Below are 10,881 nucleotides of genomic sequence, written 5' to 3' on the forward strand. Positions count from 1 at the left end.
ACCAGGCTGGCCTTGAATTCAGAGAGATCTGGAGATCTGCCTGCCTCTGCCTCCCGAGTGCTGGGATTGGAGGCATGTGCCACCATGCCCAGCTTAATTATTATTTTTTGTGTGCATGAGTGTATTGTCTGAATGTATGTAAGTACTATCGTGTGGTACAGTGTCCCAGGAGATCAGAAGAGGCCATTGGATGCCCTGGAACTGCAGTTATGGACTGTTCTTAGTTTAACAAAGTCTTGTTAAGTTCCTGTATATCCTTCACTCCCCCCTCCCTTAAACTAACCCAATTTTTATCCATATCTCCCTTATTAATGCCTGTTTCCTACTGTTCCTGTCTTTCAGATTCTTTCTTTTCCTTTTCCTCCCTGATTCCTTTTCATTATCCTGGTTCCTGTTGTTATGTCTAGATACATATTCACTTATTAGGATTTGGTGCTAGAATCCACATATGAGAGAGGACATATGTCTTATCTTTCTGATTCTGTGTTAACTTAATATAGCAGTTTCTATTTAATGGAGGGAACATACCTCAACATAACTAAAGCCATAAATAACAAACCCACAGCCAACATCATTCTAAACAGAAAAAAACTGGAAGCATTCCCATTCAAATCAGGAACCAGCAAAGGCTGTCCACTATCTCCACTCTTCTTTAACATAGTGCTTGAAACTCTTGCAAGAGCAGTAAGATGAGAGAAGGAAATTAAAGGACAAATAGTTGGAAAATAAGAGATCAAATTATCCCTTTTTGCAGATGATATGATAATATATCTGAGACACCTAAAATTCCACCAGAAAATTCCCTGAAATTATTAACACATTCAGTAAAGTGGCAGGTTACAAAATTAACTGAATACGTTAAAGCTATAATGGAATGCTTCTTCTAATCATGTGATTATTAAAAAAATTAATCTACAAAACTCTATAGCCTTTCTATATAACAATAACAAGCAATCAGAGCAAGAGTACATGAAAACACTCCCCTTCACAATAGCTGCAAAAAAATAAAATATCTCAGAATAAACCTAACCAAAGACATTAAATACCTCTACAATGAAAATTTTAAATCTTTGAAGAGATTAAGGAAGAAATCAGAAGAGGGAAGGACCTCCCATGCTCATGGATTACAAGAATTAATTAATATTGTGAAAATTACCATCCTACCAAAAGCCATTTATAGATTCAATCCAATAACAATCAAAATCCTCATGACATTTTTCACAGAATTTGAAAAAAAATCCTAAAATTCATATAGAAGCACAAAAGACCTGGGATAGCCCAAACAACTCTGAGCACTAAGAGCAATGCTGGAGGGATTACAATACCAGATATTAAACTGTATTACAGAGCTATAGTCATAAAAACAGCATGGTACTGGCACAAAAATAGACCCATAGATCAACGGAACAAAAGTAAAGACCTAAATGTGAGTGCATGCAATTTCAGCTACCTGATATTTGACAAATGGGCCAAGATAATTCACTGGAGGAAAGACAGTATGTTCAGCAAATGGTACTGGCAAAACTGGATCTCCATGTGTAGAAAAATGAAATTAAGCCCTTATCTTTCACATTGCACAAAAGTCAACTCCAAATGGATGAAAGGCCTCAATGTCTGAAACTCTGACACCGTTAGAAGACATTGGCAATAACCTACAAGATATAGGTGTAGGAAAGGTTTTTCTAAACCTGACATCTATTGCTCAGGAAACAAGGTCAAGAATCAACAAATGGGATCTCATTAAACTGAAAAGCTTCTATACATCAAAAGAAGCAACCAAGAAAGTGAAGAAAAAACCCACAGAATCAGAGAAAATCTTCACCAGCTGCACACGTCTGACAGAGGTTTAACATCCTGAATATATAACAAATTCAAAGACCAAAGAATCAAGAAGGGTAGTGACCCAACAAAAAGATGTGCTAAGGAGGTGAACAGAGAGTTCTTAATAGAAGAAATAAAGATGGCTAAGAAGCATCTTAAAACGTGTTCAACATCACTACTAATTAGGGAAATGGAAATTAAAACCACTTTAAGATTTTATCTTACCCTAGTCAGACTGGCTAAGATCAAGAGAACAAATGATACCAAATGTTGAAGAGGCTGTGGAGAAAGGGGAACGCTCATCCACTGTTGGTGGGACTGCAAACTTGTTCAATCCCTATGGAAAACAGTTTGGAGAACTCTTAAGAAACAACAAATGAACCTACTATTTGAACCAGTTATACCATGCCTTGGCATCTACCCAAGGAACTCATCCTATTGCAGAGACACTTGTGAATCTGTGTTTGTTGCTGCTGTTTTCACAATAGCTAAGAGAAGGAAGCAACCTAAATGTCCCTCAATTCACAAGTGGATAATGAAAATGTGGTTCATTTATACGATGGAGTTTTACTCAGCAGTAAAGAAAGATGAATCATGAAATTTGCAGGTAAGTGGATGGAACTAAAACAAGTATTATTATATACAAGGTATTGTATAATGATTTGAAATACTGTAATTACCATCTGCAATTGCAACAATATTCATTTACTACAGCTTCTTACCAATGTTTAAGAAATGCTTAGTAAAATGAACTAATTTGACAATGTAATTGATGCTATCTAAATAAAATATTAATAGTGATGTGGATGTCATATATTCATTTATGAATGCTAAAGTATTTCAGATTTATATACTTGATACTCCCCACTTCCTCTTTTCAGTCATTGAAGGAAATTAATATTTACTTTGATCTTCAAATGTGTCAGAATCCTCTTAGTGAGAGCAAAGAAATTTAGGTCTATTCCAGAAGACCTAATGTATTACACTGTGAGCATTAGGGTCTGTAAAGAAAATGAAAACATAAAACAAAAACATCTTTTAGACTCATTATGTAGGTGGTTTTAAATGACAGAATAAGAAAATGGAATTGATTAGGTCAGTGTTAAGAAACCATCAAAAAATTAGGAAAACAATGATGGAATTAGAACTGTGTTTTACAAAGATACAATTAGGAGATAGTCCAGGGATGATTTGGAGCACAGAAAGATTAGAAGAATTAACTGGTCAGGAAACTTCCACTAGACCATGGCAGAGAACATGATATCTGATAATTGCTTAATGCCTCCTGATTTGATTTCCTGCTCATTGTACCCTTTGATTTGCAATTCAACCTAATTAAGTGAGAAAGGGGCAGCTTTATAATTATTTTTATCATATTGTTACAGTCTGACAGACTAAGTGAATTTTATGTGTGCAAAGCATAGATAAGCTGAAGATTTTCTTTTGAAATAGGATTTTTTTTCAATAGAAACATTGTAAGAGAAAATGCTTAATAAATGGCAAATGATTAGTAATGAGGGAGACATGTCTCTTTTAAATAAAACAAAATAGCCAGCTTGTGTGAACTGGTGAATTGTCTTAGAGGAGGAAATGATAGAGAGGAGCTTCTCTTGGGGAAAGGGTAGACATGATTGTTGATTTTCTTGTGGTTTTCTTTCCTCAGTGATAATCAGCATATATGTATAATATGGTTTATCAATCTCGGTCTTGGGATGGTTAACCTTCATTGTCAGAATTAGAATCCCCTAGATGTATGAAGCAAATTTCAACTCGTATCTGGGAGGGTATTTTTCAAAGGAAGACTAATGCAGAATCAGGAATCTGGTTTGCAGCATTTTATGACAGAAGAATAAAGTGTCAGAAAGAAAGAAAGAAAGAAAGAAAGAAAGAAAGAAAGAAAGAAAGAAAGAAAGAAAGGAAGGAAGGAAGGAAGGAAGGAAGGAAGGAAGGAAGGAAGAAAGCCAGATGAATCTTGGCATTGGCTTCATACCATCCCTGGCTCTTAAATAGTGACACAGGTATGTGCTTCCTCCTTCAAGGTGTTCCTGTTGCAAATTTTATATATTTTTATTAAATTCCGTTTGTGTGTGTGTGTGTGTGTGTGTGTGTGTGTGCTGTGTGTGTCTGTCTGTCTTTTTACATTTTTCCTGGTCCTTCTATCACATATTTTTGATGCAATAATAAGAAAGGTAACTGACACAGGCCTCTAATCAAATATTCCAGTACTAGATTGAAAATCTTATATGTATGGAAAAAATGACAAGGGAGCCATGAGCAGGTGATCAATACTCACGGCACAAAGTAAAATCAAATACCACAACATAAAATCAGTCAATGTTTCTAATACCATTTTTGTGGCCCTCACCTGCCCCATAAATACACTAACACTACTTCAATAAAATTAATGTGTGAATTCTTATTTCACTTAGAATGCAGAAGTCTGAGAGATATGTGAAAGGCAATACCATTTTATTCATTGATACAATGTGCAGAGAGGGAACAGCATAACAGGGCCATGTTAACTGCATAGGTTATGATGTATATGACATATACGATAAACAGAAAATTGACCTATTAGGGGCATCATGGTATATTTTGATTTGAGCCTTAGGAAGATACTGCATAAGAGAATGTTACTAGTAAAAATGAAGGCCTGTGTTTGCATATTGCTTCTTAATTTGACTCCTTTTTTATTGTTTATGTTCTCTACCTTAATAGATCTCCTAGGATTTATACACCAACCTCATTAAGAATTGATTACAGTAGTGGCTGTGACTTTACATTTTATATTTGTCAAAACTACATGTTTAAAATAGCTTAATTTTCCTGTATATGAATTATATAATTCAGCAACCTAATTTTAATGAAAAATATGTTTATCCTATTTATACACTATTATGACAGGGAACAAAATTAACCTCAGATGGAAAAAATATTTTGATAAATTAACATGAAGGTAAATTATCTATATATCAGCTTCCTATATTTATGGAAATGGAGTTGGCACTGTTTGCCATCCATCATTTCAGAAGACAGAATGTATAAAAATTTTAAGAGATAAATAACCTGGAATATTGGTAGAAATTACCAGAAAGGCAAACTTTTCTAGACCAAACCTTTATTAGGAAATTTTATCTAGAACTGTCAGGAATTGTTCACTTATTTATTAATTGAAAAATATTGATCACGTTCTTTATGATCTGGTGTTTCCTGCACCTGCTGTAAGATGATCAGAGTTGGACATGATGCTGAAGAAAATGAATGCTGTTCTGTTATGAGGCTCAGAAGTGTGATCCCTTCTGTTGCATGCAAAATTCACTGAGAATTTAAAGAGAGCAAGGGGCAAGTGTGAATGGGAACTCAAACTGAGAAGACAGCTGTGCTTGCTAGCTAGCAATTAGGGAAGGTATGATTCTATCTCCCCATTCCTGATAGTTGGCTACATTTCAAAAGAATGACTTTAAGAACACTGAGTAATATACATGAATTGTTGGAGATAATATATGCGTTTAAGAGGCAGAGAATTATTCCTAATTCAAGTTTTAAGATATTTTATTATTTTATGTGTATGTGTGTTTTGCTTGCAGCAAATGCACTGTGTGTGTTTTGCATGCATGTATGTAAATGCACCTTGCAACACCTGCAGAGGCCAGAAGGGGGTGTTGGATCCACTGGAACTGGAGTTACCGACAGTTGTTATCCACAATGTGGATGCAGGGAATCAACCCTGGGCTCTCTGGAGGAACAGCAAGTGTTCTTAACTGCTGAGCCAACTTTCCAGTCTCTAATTCTAGTTCTTAAGTGGAAGAAGGCAGGGTTTCATCCCAAGATGTGAGTATGAGGACATGGAAATTCTTCTAGGACTTTACTGCTTTTTCAGAGCAGCATTTTGAAGTTATCCTCAGAAGATAACAACCTTGATGATTGGTCATCTCTCAGTACAAAAGGTTTGGACTTACTCCATTTTGTTCTAACAATCCTGCACACCTCTGTGTATACTCAAAGGAAAATAAGCAAAGACTTGGCTTTCATGATGTTTAGATGCAAGTAGAACAGGCATATAAATGGTACTGTAATACCCAGGGAACCTCCATCTTGTAAGTTTAATTGTTCAATCATTTGGGCATAGGACCACCCCTAGGAAGGTTGGTTATGCTAAATAAATAGATGGAATACCTAGTGCATTAATGACATAGAGAGTTTTTCTTGCGTGGAATCCCACCTACTAGTGTAGAACTTCCTACATACAACCATGTAGTCTGTGAGTTGCCTGTTTCACTGAGTTCCTCAGGAAAGCATAATTTCCCTTTTTCTTCTTCATGCCTTTCTTACTAAACATGCTTTCTTTAAGGCTTTGGGCTGCCCATACCATCCTGTATTTCTTTACTTTCTCTAAAGCTTCCTTTTCCCAGCTGTGTGGCTACCAGTCAGCCACTTGTCTGACATAACCCGCAGGGCCTAAACCTACATGGCTTCATGGATTTCTTTCTTTATTCCCACCACTCACCTCCTCAAGGCAGCTGCCAAGATTACCAGCTTACCTGCCATATACATGAAACCCACAGCCAACATCATTCTAAATGGAGAAAAACTGGAAACATTCCAGCTGAAATCAGGAACCAGTAAAGGCTGTCCACTATCTCCACTTCTCTTTAACATAGTACTTGAAACTCTTGCAAGAGCAATAAGACAAGAGAAGGAAATTAAAGGAGCAATAATTTGAAAAGAAGAAAACAAATTATCCCTTTTTGCAGATGATATGATATTAAATCTAAGGGAGACAAAAATTCCACCCCAAAACTCCTAGAAATTATTAACACATTCAGTAAAGTGGCAGGTTACAAAATTAACCTACAAAAGTCTATAGCCTTTCTATATACCAATGACAAGTCGTTTATTTGAGGTCTTTTTCCATGTAGGATTCATTGCTACAAACTCTCCTCTTAGAGATCCCTGGAATAATTCCATGCATTTTTCCTCAGTTGATTTCCAACCAATGTACATGTTAAGGCTCAGATAGCCCTGCCCCCTCACCAACAAGATCCCAAGGACTTCTCATGCTCCTGAAAAAAGGGAACCTAGCTGATAAGCACCTTGGTTTTTGAAATCAAGAGAAGCAGATTTTTCTCCACTGTTTGGCCAATACAGTAGGCTTCCCCTTTAATCTCTAAAGAGGACAGGTTTTAACAGTCCTGCTCTCTCACTTCCCCCCAACTTTAAAAAAATACATCTTCCCACCTCCTGCAGGAAGCAGAGGCCTCCCTTTTAAGAGACCCCAGCTCAAGACCCAGGCTGACATTTTCCCTGCCTGGAAGGGAATCTGTCCCATGTGTTCCTTTCTTAATAATCCCTATTTGATGGAGTTTCATCTGTGCCTCGGTGCCTCATCCTCCATTTGCTCCTTCTCTGCCAAATTTTTCCTATCAGATGGTGCCAAAACCTGGTTCATACTTCAAGGGACCCGCCTGGACTACTTCAGGTATGCTTCTTTTCTCTCTCTCCTCCTCTCCCCAGCCCTCTGCTTTGCTTTCACCTCTTTCTGGCTCTCCTCACTGGGGAACACTCTGCCTTGCCTACTTCTTTTGAGCTCCTTTCCCATTGATTTTCACCACTCCCAGACAGCACTGTGGTCTCCATGATGGACCTGCTTCATCCCTTCCCTATCTCAGTTCCCTGGCCCGTTCACCACAGGCATCTGGCCCCATCCCCCCCTCCTTTGCCATGGGCCTGCAAGTTCTGAGGTCTTCAATCCTTTTTCCTGTCTTTGTCCTCCTCCACTGCCTCTCTTCCTCACTTTACTCGGGATGATTTCTGATACTGTTCAATCCAACACATACAAATGCTCTGTATCCTTCTCCTCTCTCTCCCCTTTCCATACTAAAGCTTTCTAATCCCTGCCGTTTGCCTGCCAGCCTGCCACGTGTCTGACCTCCCATGCATGCTTTAATCCTGCATGACACCAAGGCTTTTTTTCCTTCCCTCTATTCACCCCTCCATACAGCTGCCAAGAGCCAAGATTGCTGGCTTGCCTGCCCTGATAAATTTTTTCTTTAACATTCTAATGAAATGATGTTTCCATCTCGGCCCATTCTTAAATTCTCTTATAAATTTGGCTAAAAACCCTTTAGGGGACCCTTTCTCCCCATTTTGACCCAACTAGCCTAAACCAGCTGGACAACTTTGCTGGAGCATTTAAAGAATTTCAGGTGGCTTGCCCCATTGACAAAAAACGTTATAAAAAGCCTTTTTTTCTCCTAAACTTTTTCTCAGGCAAGGGGGCCAAAAATTTGATCTTAGGCCCTCTTGGGTATCAAGCAACTGGTACTCAGGCACCTACTTTTCTAACTAGACCTAACCATTTTAAATTTCACTATACATAAAAGGTCACAGGCACTACTCAGTCAAGCCATATTCTTTCAGACCAACAAACAGTGATTTATATGACCTGTTCCTTCTGCTTCCCTCATGAGTTAACTTTCCAGCACAGCTTCTGTCTACAAACTTGTTGGTGGGTGTGGGTCTCGCTGCTGGGTGGATCTCTGGCTCTCCATGGCTGCAGGGCGCTGGCAGCTCTGCAGATCGGCGGGTCCACGACAGTGGTGAGTGCAGGCTCTGCGCCAAGGCATGCTGCCAGGCGGGGTCTGCGGGCTGCAGGCTGCTGGGTGGGCTGCGCCAAGCTGCAGGTGGCTCTGCGCCAAGCTGCGGGAGGCTCAGGCTAGCTGCGGGGGGCTCTCCCTCAGCTCGTGGGTCGTTGACCACCAAACCATGAGGGCGGGGAAGTGCAGGAACGGCGAACGCAGAGGCTGTGCTAGTGAGTGCTGACAGGGGACAGCTCCTCCGGGAAGACTGCTCACAGGCTGGTCCCAGGCGCAGTGAAACACAACTCAGCTCCAGAGACAGTGAAAACAGCCCAGTCAGAGTCAGTGATACAGCTCCGGTTTATTAGGGGGAAACTAGAGAATTTATAGTGTGCAGGCAGTAGCAAAAGCCTTAGTTGATAGTTGCTCCTAGAATGCTTTATTTACATGTGGCGGGCTGTGGGCTTCTTTCAATCAGGCTGTCAGACAATGCCTGATTATCGTATAGAAAAAACCTGGTAGTTTCTATGCCAGAGGTCATGTTTTAGATAAGGCATCTGTGACGGGCACTTCAAAGTGAGCCAGGAAGAGAGCAGGAGGCGCCCTGCTGAAAAGGAGGGTCTTTCCATCAGGCGCCGAGCCCCTTAGGCTATCCGGACATGGAGAAACTGCGACCCTAACAGCAGGGTTCCCCAACAAATTAGAGTTGAATAGAAAGGCCATGAAATTATCCTATCCATATTAATGATGTTGGGCTCTGGAAGACGAGAATTCTTGCAAGAAGTGTCACTGGATCAAAAGTCCTTAAAGATGTAGTGACTTTCTTTAGATAATGTCTGCTGAAGTGTGCAGTGTTATCCTGGACAATTTATTTTGCCTGCTGCTCAGTGACAACCAAGCATGATGAAAATCAGATGCTGAGCTGTTCACAAACACACACAGCTCTGATTCCCACCAGAAGTCTATGAGATGGCAGCAATCCTCTTATCCAAATAGTATAATTACCCACTAGCTAAAACCCTCTCTACCTAGGAGGACTAATTAACAGACTGAGTAGCTAAGGTTCTCTCTCATTTGTTCAAATACAGCCTATCATGGTGCTTTTATAACACTGAGGTATAAGGTTTGCCGTTTCATCTGGTCAGGGAGCATTTTACCTGATAGAGTACTTCCCAATGTTTTACTCCTCAAACTAGGGAACATTGCAGTTGTTTATTCTTAGACATGTGAGAGTTTATTTGTCATTGGAGAGATTCCAGGCTGTCAGTCGTGGATGCCATTGCCTGGTCCAGCTTATCTCAAAAATCTCCTGCCAGGTGCTGGGTTTGCCGTAGCAGCACCTCCAGCACCCAGGGAGAGTGCAAGTCTGATCCCTACCAACAAAGGGATGAAGAATTCTCTCCGCTGGCAGCTGTGTAGGAGGAGAGCGGCTTTCTCCTTTTGGAGTAGGTACACCTGGGGTGTAATCATTACTGGTACACAAAAGGTAGACAAAGAGAAATTACAGTTTTGGGCTTTTTCCTTTGCACCATATGAAAAGAGGGGGGGCAACGCATGCTGTACTGCAGAGAGTGTTAGTGAGGCATTTGTAATGAGTAGGCTTACTCTTGCTGGAAATGTAAATTGAATAGTTAGCCAGTTGTTTGAATAAGGGGATATCCACTAGATGAGAATCAGTGAAATCTTTTTTTGTTCCTGGGTAGAGAAGGGTGATATTAACTGGCACTGCATTCAGTAAAGGTCTATTGCTGGATACACAAAAAAAGCAGTTAGGCATTGGGGTGGGTGATGAAGGGAAGAAAGTTAGCAACATACTGAATGTACTTGCTCCAGGACATAGTTGATCTTATCTGGTCTTCTGTTTGTCTTTCCTGTAGAATAATATTATGAGTTAGCACAGGCTTAGCTGCCAGTACAAGCTGTCGAGAGAAAGTTAGCTGTGGGGTACCTAGAGAATGCACCTGAGTAGAATTCTGTTATTACTCCAATACTCCAGCGATTGTCCCATGGATCTGATTTTTTCCTTGAAATGTTTCTCTGACATAAAATCTCTAGAACATGGTATTAGGGAGAGTGGGGGCTGGCTGAAGTGTTCCTGTTAAGCAGGGTAAAAACGGCCATGAGGATGACAGAGAAAGAAGCTCTGGGGGGCATCTGCAGGGAGCAGTCTCCACTAGGTCATGGATGTCTTTCCACATGATCCGGTGTGGCTTTGGGTGTCGTTTCTGCCTCTTTCTTTTCTTTGTCTCTGACAGGGACATGCAAACCATCTTTTTGGTGGGCAGGGAGTTGTCGGACATTTCTGGCTGGAACCCAGATAGGCTTTGGTTGATCCTGTGGGAAAACACAAGCAAATCCGCTCCCTGTGGTCAGCAATGGATCTGGTCCTTTCCAGAGTCCATCAAAGGGGTCCCTCCATCTAACCATGATGGGTGGTACTGGGTGTGTCTGGGCCCAGTGTCGGGTGATGGGGGTAGCATCT

This window comes from Nannospalax galili, unplaced genomic scaffold, assembly GCF_000622305.1.
Source record: "Nannospalax galili isolate Female #2095 unplaced genomic scaffold, S.galili_v1.0 scaffold207, whole genome shotgun sequence".
Lineage (NCBI taxonomy): Eukaryota > Metazoa > Chordata > Mammalia > Rodentia > Spalacidae > Nannospalax > Nannospalax galili.